Below are 17,078 nucleotides of genomic sequence, written 5' to 3'. Positions count from 1 at the left end.
ATCATACCACAAATATGCATGCCAACCAAATACATTATCAAAACCTTCCAAATCCAACACATCCGTGTTTTCAAGAAGCATCCATTCTCTCAGCCAACAAAATGCGGCTGATTCATAATAAAGTTTAAGGTCTGGCAGGGCAAATCCACCTCTTTCTTTAGCATCTGTTAATATCTTAAATTTTATACGAGGCTTCTTGCCCTGCCAGACAAATCTAGAGATATCTCTCTGCCACTTCTTGAAACAGTCCATTTTGTCCAAAATTTGCAGTGTTTGAAACAAAAACAGCATTCTTGGCAATATGTTCATTTTTATCACAACAATTCGGCCTAACAACGATAGCTTCAAATGTGACCATATTTCTAAATCCTTTTTCACTTCAGTCCAGCATTTTTCATAGTTATCCTTAAATAGATTCACATTCTTAGCAGTCATGTTAACCCCTAAATATTTCACTTTCTTAACCAGTGTTAATCCTGTCTCCTTCTGAAACTTATCTCTCTCAATCTCTGTTAGATTCTTCTCTAAAACCTTAGTTTTCGTCTTATTCAATTTAAAACCTGCTACCTGACCAAATTCTTGAATTAGTTCTAATACTCTTTTAGTGCTAGATTCTGGCTCCTGTAAAGTCAATACCAAATCGTCAGCAAATGCTTTCAATTTGTACTGTTTGGCTCCTACTTGTATACCTTTTACCAATTGGTCCCTTCTAATCATATTTAATGGGACGCAGGTGGCGCTGTGGGTAAAAGCCTCAGCGCCTAGGGCTTGCCGATCGAAAGGTCGGCGGTTCGAATCCCTGCGGCGGGGTGCGCTCCCGTCGTTCGGTCCCAGCGCTTGCCAACCTAGCAGTTCGAAAGCACCCCCGGGTGCAAGTAGATAAATAGGGACCGCTTACAAGCGGGAAGGTAAACGGCGTTTCCGTGTGCGGCTCTGGTTCGCCAGAGCAGCGATGTCACGCTGGCCACGTGACCCGGAAGTGTCTTCGGACAGCGCTGGCCCCCGGCCTCTTGAGTGAGATGGGCGCACAACCCTAGAGTCTGGCAAGACTGGCCCGTACGGGCAGGGGTACCTTTACCTTTTACCTTTTAATCATATTTAACAAAACCTCCAGGACCGATATAAAAAGCAATGGAGAGATTGGGCAACCTTGTCGTGTTCCTTTCTCAATCTTAAATTCTTCCATCACTACATTATTCACAATTAATTTGGCCTTCTGTTCTGAATAAATTGCACCTATACCGTTTCCAAAACCTTGACCAACCCCCATCCCCAATAAATTCTTCTTCATAAAACTCCAGGAAATGTTGTCAAATGCTTTCTCCGCATCCACAAATATCAGTACTGCTTTAGTATTAAACTTCACTTGTAATTTTTCTAAGATATTGATTATATTCCTCGTGTTATCAGACAAGTGTCTGCCCGGGAGAAAGCCCGCTTGATCTTTGTGGATTTCTTCTGTTAACACCTTTTTAAATCTTTTAGCCAAAATGTCTGCAAAAATTTTATAGTCCACATTAAGCAGTGATATGGGGCGGTAGTTCTTGAGCTGTGTCTTTTCAGTCTCTGTTTTCGGTATAAGTGTGATGTAAGCTTCCTTCCACGACTCTGGTGCCCTTTTCCCTTCCAATATTTCATTACAGACTTCCTTTAAAGGTTGTATTAACCATTCTTTCAAAGATCTGTAATATCTTGAAGTAAGTCCATCCGGTCCTGGAGATTTACCTAATTGCATGTTCTGAATGGCCCCTTCTACTTCCTGTTCCGTTATTTTGTAATTCAGCATTAATTTATTTTCTTGGGAAATTTTTTGTAGTCCATTCATTTTCAAAAATTTATCAATGTCCATTTCTTTCTGCTTCTCCTGTGTATATAGTTGTTTAAAATACCTCTGGAAGCACTTTCTAATTTCCACTGGATTCTGTATATTCTTTCCTTCCACTTCCAAATTCGTGATGGTATTAAGTTTTTGTCTTTTTTTCATTTGCCAAGCCAACAGTTTCCCACACCTATTTGCCGATTCAAATGTCTTTTGTCTCATCTGTTTGATCTTCCATTCTATTTCCTGATTCATCATTTTCATGTATTGTACTTGATATAACTTTATCTCTTTCAGAATCTCCTGGGACTTTGGTTTCACCCTCAATTTCTTTTCCCCTTCCTTTATTTTTTCCAGGATTTTGTCTTTTTTCTCATTTTGCATTCTCTTCTTAATTGCATTCTGTTGTATCAAAAATCCTCTCATGACAGCTTTATTTGCATCCCAGATTACTCTTTTTTCCACAGTAGTGTTCATATTTATCTCAAAATAGTCTCTCAAAGTTTTTTGGGCCTTCTTAGTAAATTCTTCATTCCTAAACAAAGTATCATTCATCCTCCATCTAAAGGAACCAATTGGCGTCAATTTCATTTCCATCTTCCCGGCATTATAATCGGAGCAGGTCTTGGGGCAAATTTCAACTTTGCTAGTCTTCGGAGCCAGTCCTCTGGTTACCCAAATTTGGTCAATTCTTGTCCATGTCATTTTAGCCTCGGAGAAGAAAGTTCCCTCTCTTCCCAGAGGGTTCTTCGTTCTCCAGATATCAACTAAGTCCATATTTTCAGTCATATCAAAGAAAGTTTTTGGTAGTCTTCCATCCTTAGTGACTATCTGTCTTTGTGCCTTATCCATATTTGTAGACACTACGCCATTCATGTATCCCATCAAAATCATATTGTAATCCATATAGTCCATCAGAGTCTCATGTAACTTCTTAAAGAATTCCGATTTTCCTTCATTTGGTGCGTAAATACCTATTATCAGAAATTTTTCTCCTTGCGTTTGAATTTCAATTGCTACAAATCTTCCTTGATCATCTCTAAATATAAATTTTGGTGATAGACTCTCCTTTGCATATAGGACCACCCCTCTTTTTTTTACTTTATCCGATGAGATAAATTCTTGGCCTAGTCAATAACTTCCTGTGTAACCTTTTCACATGTGTTTCTTGTAAACAAATCAAGTCCAAATGCTCTTTTTTCAATCAATGAAATACTCTCCGCCTTTTTTCAGGGCTGTTCAGTCCGTTCACATTCCAACTCAAGACCTGCAGCGCCATCGTGTGGTTACTTTGGTACCCCCCCAACTGCCCCCAAAGCTTGCTCCTCTTCTGTTGGTGGTGGTGTTGGCACGTTCACGGGGGGGGGGGGGTCCAATCCAAAAGATAATGTCGATATGTCCAATGTTCCCCTGTTTGGTGATCTTCTCTCCAATGCTCTTTGCTCTGATCCTCTATCTGGTGATCTTCTGTCCAATGCTGTTGGCTCTTTTCCAATTCCCTTCTGCAGGTCTTCGTAATTAAGCAGAAACTTTATTTTATCTTCTCCTGATCTTATTTATATTTTCCTTCCTTTGAAACTGAAGGATAGGCCTTGGGGAAATTCCCACCTGAAAATGATTTTGTTCCTTCTCAACAGGGCAACCAAATCTCCAAAGTTGGACCTAAGGTCCAGAAGATGTTTTGGGATATCTTTAAATATTTCCACTCTTGATTGATGTATTACCAAAGTCTTCTCGTAATGCCAGCCCAAAATTTTATCTCTCTCTTCTTTAGATCAGAGGGTAATCAGACAATCTCTTATTCTGTTCTTCTCCTTCTTCCCTCTTCTTCCCAGTCTGAAGGCCTTCACAATTCTAAACTCCTCTTTTTCCAAATCCAAGTCCCAATGATCTGCAAATTCCTCCGTGAGATAGTCTATCAGGCAGTCTTTTTCCAGTTCAGGTACAGCTCTAATCCTCCAGTTTGTCTGTTTTTCCTTAAGCTCAATCATAGAAAGCGCCAACTTATGGTCCTCAAGTTGCTTCTGAAGGTCTGGGACTCTCTCTGTTTCCAGCTGGGTTACCTTCGCTTCCACAGCAACAACCTTTTCCTTAACTTCGTCTGCGATCTGTCGAGTTGAATTAGACTCCTGAATCAATTTCTCAATAGCTTCTGTATTTGAGTTAACTTTTTGTCCCAAACTATTTATACTTTGTGTATTCTAATTTATACTTTGTGTATTCTGATCCAATTTTTTATTCATTTCTTCCAATGATTCATTTATTTTGCTCAGAGCAAGTGCCAAAGCCTCTTCTGAAATCATTCCTTTTGGTTTAGAATGCGTTGATACAGCCACAGATGAAGCAGGAGGGCCAGATGTAGAAGCTCTTTGCCAAGACTTCCCAGACCATGTTATTTTGTCTTGGATTGGCAGGTCTATTTTTTCTTTTCCATCTGCCATAACACTTAAGCCCTTCAAGGTCAATTCCACAGTCCCAGAGTCTTATCTTTAGAATTGGAAAATTTCAATCCTTGTAGCAATTTCAAAGTCCTCCTCTAGAGGGAAATAGTTGCTATTTATCTTGTGTTAGTCACTTTTTCTTTTTTTTTCCTAAACCACAGTTGCACCAGTATATTTAGTATCAAATCTCACCTACCATTACTCAGTTTCTTTTACTCCTTTTAGTCCCTTTTAAATCAGAAGAGGGTAATTGAAACAATGTATCACTCTTGTTTCACTAACTGTCAATAAACAGTCTATTCACAGTCTATGCAGAGCTCCCGAATACAGACAATCTTAATGGCAGCCCGTTCCCAGGCTCTGAGCGATGGAAATTTAGCTACTTTCCCTCTCTTTTTGCAGGCATATAATGTCCAAAAACTCCCCCCCCCCTTCTCCTGCTTCCAAGGGGGCGTTCGCTATTTTTAGTGCTGGAAATTTAGACGTTTGAGGTAAACTTTCCAAGGATTTAGCTTAAGCCTGTTTGCTTCCGACTATTTGCAAGAAAGGAAGGCGGACTTCCTGTTTTAAGCCTCCCCCCGTTCGTTGCCAAATTCAGCTTTTAAAACTCCAATTCTTCACTTTACTCACGGGTAGTTACTTTTAGATCCAATTGTCCACAGGAAAAAGTCAGCGCTCTCCGACAACGGCTGTGCGGCTTCACTCCGTGGAAGTAGCAGTCGATTCAAAGCACCGCGCCGCTCACCCCGCTTCGCTCCGGGTCCCCGAAAACGGGTTTCCCCGCAAGTAGGGGAGGCGCTCTTGGTGCCCGCCGAATCCCACGTTCCCAGGCTTCCTCCACCTGGGATTTTTATTTATTTTTTATTTTAATGATATTTATTAAAGTTTCAGAAAAGATTACAAAAGTAAGAAAAAAAGGAAAAAAGAGAATACAAAATACAGAAAAATAAAAACAATTAAAAACAAATCAATCTTTCCATGTCTTGTCTTTCATTTACTTGTTTCCCTGACCTCCTCACACCTCCCTTTTTTGTATTCCAGTTCCTCCACCTGGGATTTTTAAAGGGTCTCCGCCTTCGCCGCGGCGGAAAGACCCGATTCCCACGGAGCGGATTCCTCCTGTTCAGAGGAACTCCGCCATTACCGATGGCGCTAACCCGGAAGTCTCCCATTAGTCGATTTCTTGTCCACGAAGAACACGGGGCTCCCACCTGCTGCCTTGGATTCCCTGATGAATCCCCTTCTTAGATTTTTCTCAATGAAATCCTTCAGGTCTTTGACCTCGCCCTCCGACATGGAATAGGTCTTTCCCACCGGAAACGTGGCCCCCGGGACCAGGTTGATCTGACAATCATATGGTCGATGCGGCGGCAACGCATCAGCCTCTTTCTCGCTGAACACTTCCTGTAGATCCCTGTAACACGACGGGATTTTGGTCGTCCCCGCTCTGCATGCTGCTGCCATCCTGGCCTCCGTCTGTCGAGGTTGCTCTAGACCCAGGCAGTTCTCCATGCAGTGCGTCGAACCGAACGTCAGGGACCGTTGATGCCAGGAAACCACCGGATCGTGCAAAGCCAACCAGCTCATGCCCAATATGATAGGTGGACCCGCCAGCGTGGCCACGTGAAAAGCGATGACCTCGGAGTGGGTAGACACCCGCATCCGCATTGGAGGCGTTTGATGAGTCACTTCACCTCCCAGCAGTTCTCTCCCATCAATTATAGTTACTTGCAGCGGAAAGTCCAAAGGCCTCAGGTTCAGTTGGTGCTGCGCTGCAAACTCCTTGCTAAAAAAGGACGCAGACGCTCCCGAATCCACTAACGCGAACTCCTCCACTGCCTGGCCATTTGGGAGCTCTAGGACCACCTTCAACACTATGCTTGCTTTGGGGTGTCCAAGCCGGGGACTTTCGGTGCTGCTCCCGCCTGGCTGTTGCCCCGGTCCACCACCAGCCAGGCTTCTCCGTTTCCCAAAGGCTGGGCTTCCTCTGCCTCTGCCTGTTGGGTGGCCCCCACCATTCCCTGCCAGTTACGACGCTCCGGACACACTCTGGCAAAGTGCCCTGTTTCCTGACACACAAAACATCTCTTGGCCGCCTGCCAGTCTTTTTTCTCCTTCCCGCCCAACCGTTGCGCTTTCAAACTCTCCCGCGCGCGGGCTGTTCCTATTTCCATGGGCTCCTGCTCTTGTTGACGTTCTGGGGCAGCTGCCGGCATTTCAAGAATGTGGTCACCATGGAAACTCCACTCCACTCTCTGTTCCAGCGCAGCATTTCTCTTCCTAAGCTCCAACACCTCTTTCTCCATTTTGGGGCTTATTCCTTATTCCACCAGCTTTTCAGCAGCAAGGGATTCGAGGCATGCTGTGAGAGATGAGTGCTGCCAAAGCCAGCATAGATAAGACTCCAGGCTCGCCGCCAGTTGCTGTCTTTTAGATTTATTTATACAGTTCAAAAAGGTTTCCAGAGCTTCAAAGCATGTCCGTCTCAGTATGCTTAGATGCCTCGAATGGCTTTTTCCCCTTACTTCCTGTCAGGGAACTGCCATCAGAGGGAAGAGGAGAGGAAAGTCGCTCCAGTGATGCAGGGGAGGGAACTAGCAAGGAGAGAGAGAGGGTTCCCACGGGGGAAAGAAATCCAGGGGACACCAGGGGGAAAGGGGAAGCCGAGAGCAAGGCGGAGGGAAGGCTCAGAGACTCTTCCAGTGAAATCAGCGGAGAGAGCACCGGACCTCCGCTTGGCACGCCCACACTGCGCAGAAGGCTTCCACGCAGGGAATCTAGGCGGAGACTTGGAGTCAAACAACTCCTATGTTGGCGCAAATTTAGGTCCCGCCCACTGACGGATTCTGCCAGTGACTAAGACAGTCGCGTTTCAAGGGCTGTCAACCGGGGAAAGTTTTAGCTACACGGCTAGCTTGGAGCAGTTTGCAGTTTACGCACAAGCAACCCCAATTCCCATTACAGCAATCCGTCAGACCTTCGTTGCTTGTGCGGAGAGCAGCAGAGGCAGCGTCATGAGTCAAACTGGAGGAGCAGGCGCCGGAGAAGGGGCCAGGAAGGAACCAACGCTCGAAGAGAGAAACAAAGAGTTGGAGCAGGAACTGGCTATACTAGCGGCGCGGCTGGATGAAAGGAGGACTCAGGATGCCCAGGGGAAGCCCACCCCCATCGCAAGGAAGGTACCGGGACTAGTGCAGAAGTTTTCAGGCAACCCCAGATACTATAATGCATTTAAGACAGAAGTGCAATATGCGCTGGACTTGCAATATGGGGACTTTGAAGACGATGGGGGGAGGGTCGCTTTTGTGATAGGGCACCTGGAAGGGGGGGGCAGAGAATGGATTAGGCCCTTAATGGCATCGGAGAATGACGCCTTAAAGGACTTGAGGAAATTTTTTAGCGCGATGGACCACATGTTTTCAAGTGATGTGGAGCAAAGCGTGACACGCAAAGAGCTGATGACGTGCAAACAAGGGAACCAATCAGTGAGAGAGTACTGGTCACGATTTGCAATGCTAATCCACAAACTCGGGTGGGAACTGGGTTCAGAACCAGTGTGGTGTAGTGGTTAAGAGCAGTAGTCACATAATCTGGGAAACCGGGTTCGTGTCTCCGCTCCTCCACATGCAGCTGCTGGGTGACCTTGGGCCAGTCACACTTCTCTGAAGTCTCTCAGCCCCACTCACCTCACAGAGTGTTTGTTGTGGGGGAGGAAGGGAAAGGAGAATGTTAGCCGCTTTGAGACTCCTGAAGGGGAGTGAAAGGCGGGATATCAAATCCAAACTCCTCCTCTTCTTCTTCTTCTTCTTCTTCTTCTTCTTCTTCTTCTTCTTCTACAAATGCTATTTGAGGAGGGCTTATCCTCTTGGGTAAAAGATGAACTTTCCCGCTCGCCCCGCCCGCAATCGATGGACCAGCTGACTAAAATGGCGCTTGCTGTGGGAGTACGCCAAGAGGCGAGCGCTCTGGAACGGCGGGAAGGGAGAGCAGAGCGTTGGCATGACAATCGCATTCCAGACATGCCTGAGCCACCTGCACCGCCTGCGCTGCCCGCGGAACCAATGGAAATTGGAGGAGTGCGCGCGCGCGCGGTTTCAAACTCCAGCGAGGTTCGCAAGAAAGAGGGGGAAACGACCAGGAAGTGTTTTCTCTGCCTACAGCCGGGACATTTTGCCAGAGTCTGCCCTCAGAGAAAGGCATGGCAAGGAATGGTGGGGGCCGCTGGGGGAGAGCAGGAGTAGGGAAACGGCAAGGCTTGGCTGCAGGAGAGCGGGCACAGCAGCCAGGCGAGCAACCAGTGAAGGTGCCCAAACCAGACCCCCCCCCCGGGCAGCCATAGCCATAGAGGTGGTGTTAGAGCTCCCCAACGGACACCCTATTAAGGTGAAGGCATTGCTGGATTCTGGCAGCTCTTGCAACTTCTTTAGCAGGGATTTTGCACTAGAACACCAACTCCAGGTGGTGCCTCTCGAACACCCCCTGCAAGTAACCACCATTGATGGGAGAGAACTCTTGGGGGGGGAGTGACCCACCAGACCCCTCCCATGAAAATGAGGGTCTCCAGACACACTGAGACAATTGCCTTTCACGTTGCCACATTAGCAGGGTCACCAATCATACTGGGAATGAGCTGGCTAGCCCTGCACGATCCAGTAGTGGGGTGGCACCAGCAAACAGTCACCTTTGGGTCAGCTCACTGCGTAGAGCACTGCCACGAAGGGGAAACCCCGAGGATGGCAGTAGCCAGGGTGGCAGGGATGGTGGTGGGAGAAAAGGGGAGAGTACCACCTCAGTATGCAGACCTGGAAGAAGTCTTCAGTGAGAAAGAGGCGGATAGACTACCCCCTCACCGGCCCTTTGACTGTCAGATCAACCTACTCCCAGGGGCTCAGTTACTAGTGGGTAAGCTGTACGCCATGTCAGACAGGGAGATGCAGGAGTTGCGGAAGTTCATTGACAAGAATCTGAAGAGGGGCTTTATACGTGAATCAAGGGTGTTGGGGGGCAGTCCAGTGTTCTTTGTGGACAAAAGAGACTCCAAGGAACCCCGCTTAGTCGTAGATTATAGGTCCGTCAACTGGGTGTCGGAACCAGTGACCTTCCCAATGCCCAGAATTGATGACATTTTGGCCAGGGTAAGGAAAGGGAAGGTTTTTACCAAGTTGGACGTTTGAGGGGCGTACAATTTGATAAGGATGAGGGAGGGGGATGAATGGAAAACTACAATGTTCACCCCTCTGGGGGCCTTTGAATATCTCATTATGCCCTTCGGATTACAATCGGGATCCAGCACATTTCAAGCATTCATGCACCACGTGCTGGGGTCCCTGCTGTACAAGAATTGCGTGGCCTTCCTGGACGACGTGCTTATCTACTCAGAGAACGAGGAGCAGCATGTGAAAGATGTCAGGGAAGTGCTGAAAAGGCTGCAGGAGCATCAGCTGTGGGTCAAACTGGAGAAATGCCAATTCCATGCCAGAGAGGTGGAGTTCCTGGGCTACAGGTTGTCAGACAAAGGTCTGGCAATGGACCCAGGCAAGGTGCAGGCAGTACTAGAATGGAAGGCTCCTAAGACCCGGAAGGACGTGCAGAGGTTCCTGGGGTTTGGCAACTTCTATAGAAAGTTCATCAAGAACTTCGCCCACCTGAAGGCACCCATAACTGATTGTCTCAGCAGCAAGAAGAAGTTTGAATGGACAGCAGCAGCTCAGGAGTCTTTTGAAAAGCTAAAGAGGGTGTTTGCTTCGGAGGAGCAACTCTTACATGTGGATCTGCAAAAGCCTATGAGGGTGGAGACAGACGCGTCAGACAGAGCGGTCGGAGCCGTGCTGCTCCAGCCAGGAAATCGATCAGAGTGGAAGCCGTGTGCCTTTTTTTCTAGGAAGCTGAACAAGTCGGAGCAGAATTACACAGTGTATGACCGGGAATTACTGGCAATTCATGAAGCCTTTCGATGTTGGAGACATTTCCTGATAGGCGCGAAGCACAAGATCCAGGTGTGCACGGACCACAAAAACCTGGAATATTGGAGGACTGCTCGAGTTCTCAACCAAAGACAGGTGCGATGGGCACAGGAGTTTTCCAAGTTCTTCTTTGAAATTCAGTATGTGCCCGGAAAAGAAAACGTCAGGGCAGACGCCCTCTCCCGTAAACCAGAGTACGTGGAGGGAGAGAGAGAGCCAGAAGCACGACATGTGATACCCGAGGACCAATGGGTGTGTGGGGGAGTGTTGATAGGGAGACAAGAACTAACCGGGTTGACAAGGAATGACGAGTACGCACAGACTAAAATCAGGGAGATACGAGACGCAGAAGAAAATCAGGGGGGTTTTGAGGAAAAGGAGGGGGCGCTGTACTATAAGGGAGCATTGTACATACCAGAAGGGGACCTGAGGAGAAGAGTACTCAAACAACTACATGATAACCCCACGGTGGGCCATTTTGGTCAACACAAAACCATGTTGCTTGTCACCAGGCAGTTCTGGTGGCCAAGGGTGAGGGAAGATGTTCAAGAATACGTACGGGGGTGCGAGCGCTGCCAGAGGGCTAAAGGGGAGAGGGCACCACCCGCGGGGTTACTGGAGCCCTTACCCACCCCGGAAAGGCCATGGGAGGTGGTATCCATTGATTCTATGACTGATTTACCCAAGTCCAGGGGGAAAACAGCAGTCATGGTGGTAGTGGACTTGATGACCAAAATGTGCCATTTTATTGCTTGCTCGCATGCAGTGACAGCAGAGGAGGCAGCTAGACTGTTTATAGATCACGTTTTCAGGTTGCATGGCGCCCCCTTGAGGGTTTTGTCCAACAGAGGCAGACAATTTACTTCCAGGTTCTGGAAGAAGCTCATGGGCCTGCTGGACATCGAAGTGAGCTTCTCGAAGGCCAGACACCCGGAGACCAACGGACAAGCAGAAAGAGCTAATAGCGTACTTCAGCAGTACCTTCGGTGCTACGTCAACGAAAGGGGAAACGATTGGGTGGAAAAGCTAGCGCTGGCCGAATTTGCATACAATAACGCTGAACATGTGTCCACAGGGATGAGTCCCTTCATGGCCAATTACGGGTGTCACCCCAGGGCCTTCCCAGGGGAGGGGGAGGGGAGGTGGAGTGTGCCGGCGGCCGAACAATTTGTGGAAGAAATGGAGGCTTTGCACCAACAACTTAAGGTTAACCTGGAGAGGGCTAAAGAAGTATACAAGAGGCAGGCAGACAAGCACCGAAGAGAAGGGGAGACTATAAGGTGTGGGAGATCAGGTGTGGTTGTCAACCAAAGGGTTACCGTTCAAAGGGGGGTGTAGGAAATTACAACCGAGACGACTGGGACCTTTTGAAGTAACGCAGCAGGTAAACCCGGTAACCTTTAGGCTGAGATTGCCCACCAACATGAAGCTACACCCGGTGTTCCACAGGTCCTTGCTCTCACCGTACAGGGAGGGGTGGGAATGGCAGGGAGGAGAAAGAGAAATCCCCAGGCATCTACAGGTGGAGGAAAGGGAATTCAGTGGGCAGGCAGCAGAAATCCTCAATTCAAGGTGGAGAGGGAGAAGGGTGGAATATTTGGTGGCCTGGGAAGGGGAACCAGAGTCGGAAAACGCTTGGGTTCCTGAGGAAGAGATCAGGGATGAGTATCTGCAGGAGGAGTTTCATAGCAGGTTCCCAAGGAAGCCCAAACCCCTTGGTAGGTTCTGGAGAGAGCAATTTGGCACCTCGGAGGATGAAGAAGAGTTTGAGGGGTGGCCAGCCTCAGAAGAGGAGGAAGGAGGGGAAGCCGAGGAAGAGGAATCCGACTGGGGAGATTGGGCAGCAGAATGAGATAGCAACAGATGGAGAGCGGTGTTTGAATCCTCTGAGGAAGGGGAGAGCTCCTTCCAGGGGTTTCCCGCGTCGCCATCCGAGGAACGGAGAGGGGGAGGGCCCTGGGAGGGAGGTGGATGTCAGGGAACTGCCATCAGAGGGAAGAGGAGAGGAAAGTCGCTGCAGTGATGCAGGGGAGGGAACTAACAAGGAGAGAGAGAGGGTTCCCACGGGGGAAAGAAATCCAGGGGACACCAGGGAGAAAGGGGAAGCCGAGAGCAAGGTGGAGGGGAGGCTCAGAGACTCTTCCAGTGAAATCAGCGGAGAGAGCACAGGACCTCCGCTTGGCACACCCACGCTGCGCAGAAGGCTTCCACGCAGGGAATCTAGGCGGAGACTTGGAGTCAAACAACTCCTATGTTGGCGCAAATTTAGGTCCCGCCCACTGACGGATTCTGCCAGTGACTAAGACAGTCGCGTTTCAAGGGCTGTCAACCGGGGAAAGTTTTAGCTACACGGCTAGCTTGGAGCAGTTTGCAGTTTACGCACAAGCAACCCCAATTCCCATTACACATGCAAATAGTCCTCTTTGCCTTTTCTGATGGCACAGACGCTCTTCTTAAAGGAAATCTGAAAACCACGCCCAGTAAGCTGTGGGACACTGAGCAAGTTGCTTGCGGCTCCCGGAACATAAAGCACATCTTTGATGGTTGTGTGCAGACTTGCCAGTTTCACAGTCCCTTCTCCTGCGATTTGCAACATCCTTCCGTCAGCCAGGTGGATCTCACCTTCTTGAGGTGTGAAGGAGATAAACAGGTGGCGGTCCTTCGTGACGTGGCGGCTCGCACCTGAATTGATAACAAACCTGCCTTTAGCTTTCGGAGCAGTCTTTACAGCAAGCAAACCCTTGCTTTCCACCGGCGTGGGCTTTTGCAGCTTGCCCTGCTGCTCCTGGCCATCAGACTTGCCTTTAGCCTTTGGTGAGGCTGTGCCAGCAAACAAATCCTTGTTTTCCACTGGCGTGGGCTTTTGCAGCTTGCCCCCATGCTCCTGGCCAGCAGACGTGCCTTCAGCCTTTGGTGAAGCTGTGGCAGCAAACAAAACCTTGTTTTCCACTGGCGTGGGCTCTTCACCCTCCCTCTGCTTCTGGCCATCTGCAGGCGTCTGCCTCTGTTTACCTTTGCCTTTCCGGCCTCTGCAAAGGCGATGACCTTGGTTCCCACGAGAAACAGAGCTCTCAGCTGCCGACTCCTTGGCTCCCCCTGGAGGCTGGAATGCTGCCTGGGATGACGTGACAGTCAGCTCCCCCTGCAGCCTGCAACCGGTGCCCTCAGCATCCCTGCATTCACTCGCATTCTGGGAAACAGCCAGGACCTCCGATGCAGTCAAACTCTGGGCTGGGATGACTGGCTGGTGGGCTATCTTCAAAGCATTCCACATATTACGTGCAGTGGTGTGGCCAGCCAACGTTTTGATTTCCTCAAGAGAGACGGACAGGACTATTACGTCAATAGCCCTCAAATTCTGGCATTTCCATTTCTCTGTCAGAGGAACTGGAGGGGCCTCAGACACAATATGCCACACTCCAAACTGACACAGCAAACTCTCACACCCCTTTGCCCAGGTTTTATAATTTTGCCCATTTAACTTTGGGCACTCAGCAGCTTGGAAAAACTCCATTTCCAGCTTTTCCTTTGAGCCGTGAGTCTCTTTAACTTTAGAGACTCCTTATCTTGGCAGCTCACTAATCACGAAGCCTTTGGCGCAGCTCCCAGATCCATCAATGTGCCGGAGTTCAAAGGCTCCTTCCGCGGCAAACAGAAAAGCCTCTTTCGCTTTTCCTCACACATACCTCTCAACGCAGTCTGTCGCAGTTTTAGTCTCCTGTAAGAGCCGTGAATCTGGGCCCGAAACCTGTTGTTGGGATACTGCCAGGGAGATATAGTCCATCATGGCCCCAAGCCGGCTGTCGGACGATCCATCGATCTCTGTAGTCACGCAGCTTCTAGCGACACGAGTTTCCTGGAAATACCTTGCCACATTCCAGGGCTCGTGCACACTCTTTATCAGCAGATAATGCACACAGCACAAGATGCACAGCAGGAGAGCATATTTACAGACTTTATTTAGCGTTGATCAGAACAAAGAAAAACATGACCGTTCTGAGTCAGTGTCTCTGACCGACAGAGAAATCGAAAGGAACAGCAAACATAAACATCCTGTGAACAGGACATGCGCAGACTCTGTAACTCACAAAGCCTGCTCCCTTTTAAGGTGGAACGGAAATATCCTAACAGCGCCCACCCTGTGGAACACCCTCCCTTCAGATGTGAAGGAAATAAGTAGCTATCCTATCTTTAAAAGACATCTGAAGGCAGCCCTGTTCAGGGAAGTTTTTAACGTTTAATGCTGTATTGTTTTTAATACTTGATTGGGATCCGCCCAGAGTGGCTGGGGAAACTCAGCCAGATGGGTGGGGTATAAATAATAAATTATTATCATTATTATTATTATATTATACATCATGGTGGGAGAGTAGATCTCGTGATAATCTTGACCTGGTATCTGTGAAAATCCTCTCGCGACCAACCTGGCCTTATATCTCACTACCTTGCCACTCTGGTCTGTCTTGGCCTTAAAGACCCATTTGCTGTCAATTAGCTTCATTCCTGGTACCACTGGAACTAGTTCCCATGTTTTGTTTCTCTCTAAGAAATTTAGCTCAGCCAGCATGGCATTTAACCATGGTTCAGCATCCTTCAAGGTAAACTCTTTAACCTCTTGGAAGCTTGAAGGCTCTTGAATCTTCCCTGAGTTACTTATAACAGTTGTAGCTGTCTTTGCAAACTCATCAGCAAATCTTTTAGGTGGTCTGCCCTTTGTGGCTCTTTCAGATCTGTAAATTATGTGCAAGTCTTCAGGACTAATCTCCTATTTCTTAGGAGAATCGTGGCCAATAGTAAGTAGTGGCTCCAGATCCCAATCAGTGTCAGACTCCTCAGATGGTCTGATTGAGGCTTTTGCACTCTTGTAGTCTGCTGTGTCATCACTATCATCAGCAGCACTACCACCTCTCACTGAACTGGTGTCTGAACCCGTGTCATCATCAGATTTCTCATCATTATTAGTATCAGGATAACATTGGAAAATCCCCACATTTTCTCCCCACTTTGCATTATATTCAACACTCCTAGTGAATCTCACTGTCTTCGTGTCAGACATTAATACTCGGTAAGCACCTTTTTTGTACCCCACGAATATTCCATGCATACCACATTTGCTCAGCTTGGTGCTCTGAGGTGTGTGAACCCACATGTCAGAACCAAAAATTCTCAAGTGTTTAACAAATGGTTTCCTGCCAAACAACTTTTCATAAGGTGTGCAACCTATTGGTGAAGAAATTCTTCTGTTTTGCACATGAGTAAATCAATTCAAAACTTTGGCCCCATATGAATCAGGCAAATTATCATCAGTCAAGTGAGATTTCATTCCCTGCTGGAGCGTTTGATTTGCCCTGTTATGTACTGAGTTGAATAGGATCCAAACTGCAGCAGTCTGATTGGTCCTAGAACAATAGGATCCAAATTGCAGCAGTCTGATTGGTCCTAGAACAATAGGATTCAGAATGCAGCAGTCTGATTGGTCCTAGAACAATGCAGCAGTATGATTGGTTGGCAGGAACCACCCAATCATGCGCCAGATATAAGTGAATCCACAACCTGATTGGCTTACAGTAGAATTCCAGAATTAGCCAATCATGTGCAGCCCATTGTGTAAATAATGTATATAAAGCAGATACTTTGAGGGGACATTTATTCATTCCTCCTCACCACTATGAGCTGAATAAAGAGCATGAAATCACTTTGCGACTCTGAGTATATTTCACTGGCGACGAGGATGGGATCCCGCTGAGCTGACTGCCACACACAGCACCGCAGCACCGCCACCTGCCACACCGCTGCCTCGCACCGTGTATCCAGGCTTCAGCTCCGGGACACAAGGAACTCAGAATGGCAGCCAACAGCAGCTTCTCGCCATTCAACCCAGCATCTGGAGACTGGGAAGCGTACGCCTCCCATTTCACCTTCCTCCTAGAAGCCAAAGGGGTCACCGATGAAGAAGACGCCAAGAAGAAGGCAATATTCTTCAGCATCTGCGGAGAGGAGATGTTTGAAATCGCCCGGGCTCTCCTTGCACCTGAAGACGTCGCTACTGTTCCATACAAAACAATAATGGAACAGCTGAAGGGGCACTTTTCGCCGCAGACCTCAGTGGTGGCTCGTCGAAATGCCTTCTACGCAAAGCGGCAAGCCCCTGGGGAAACCATAACTGGGTTTGTGACCTCTCTCCGCCAAGCCGCCCAGTTCTGCAACTTTTCAGAGCTGGAGAACATGCTTCGGGACCGCCTCGTCAGTGGCCTGAAGGATGAAAAGCTGCAACGACGCCTCTATGCTAAGAAGGACCTAAAGTTCCAGGTCGCTCTGGAGGAGGCCCTGGCAACGGAGGCTGCCAAGAGGTCGACGCAAGAGGCACGGCAGAGCCTGCCATCCCAACCGAGGGTCCACCACGAAGACCTCACCGACGACTCAGGATCTGACAGGGAGGAGGTGCACCGAGTACAGCAGCGCACTCAAGCAGCCCACATACCACAGCTGCCTCGACGAGAAGGAGGGAACTGCGCAAGCTGCAAGGAGAGTCATGAGAGGAGGACCTGCCGTTTCCGCAACGCAGAGTGCAGGCAGTGCAGAAAATCGGGACACATCACCCGGGTGTGTCGAGCTCGGCCCACCCGATGCCAGGCATCAGATGACCAATCCAAGAGCCCCAGGTCCCGAGGCCCAACGCACCAAGGCAACTTGACGGAGCTCACGGACTTCCAGGTATACCAGTTGCCCCACTCCAACGTAGAGAAAATTTATGTAGAGGTACAGATAGAGGGTGGGGCCATGCCGCATGGAGCTGGACACGGGTTCAACTCTATCCATAACCTCAGCAAGGACCTTAAGGAAACTGTGTCCTAC

The sequence above is a fragment of the Podarcis bocagei genome (genome assembly GCF_964188305.1).
Source record: "Podarcis bocagei genome assembly, chromosome: W".
NCBI lineage: Eukaryota > Metazoa > Chordata > Lepidosauria > Squamata > Lacertidae > Podarcis > Podarcis bocagei.
This window is presented reverse-complemented; position numbering follows the sequence as displayed.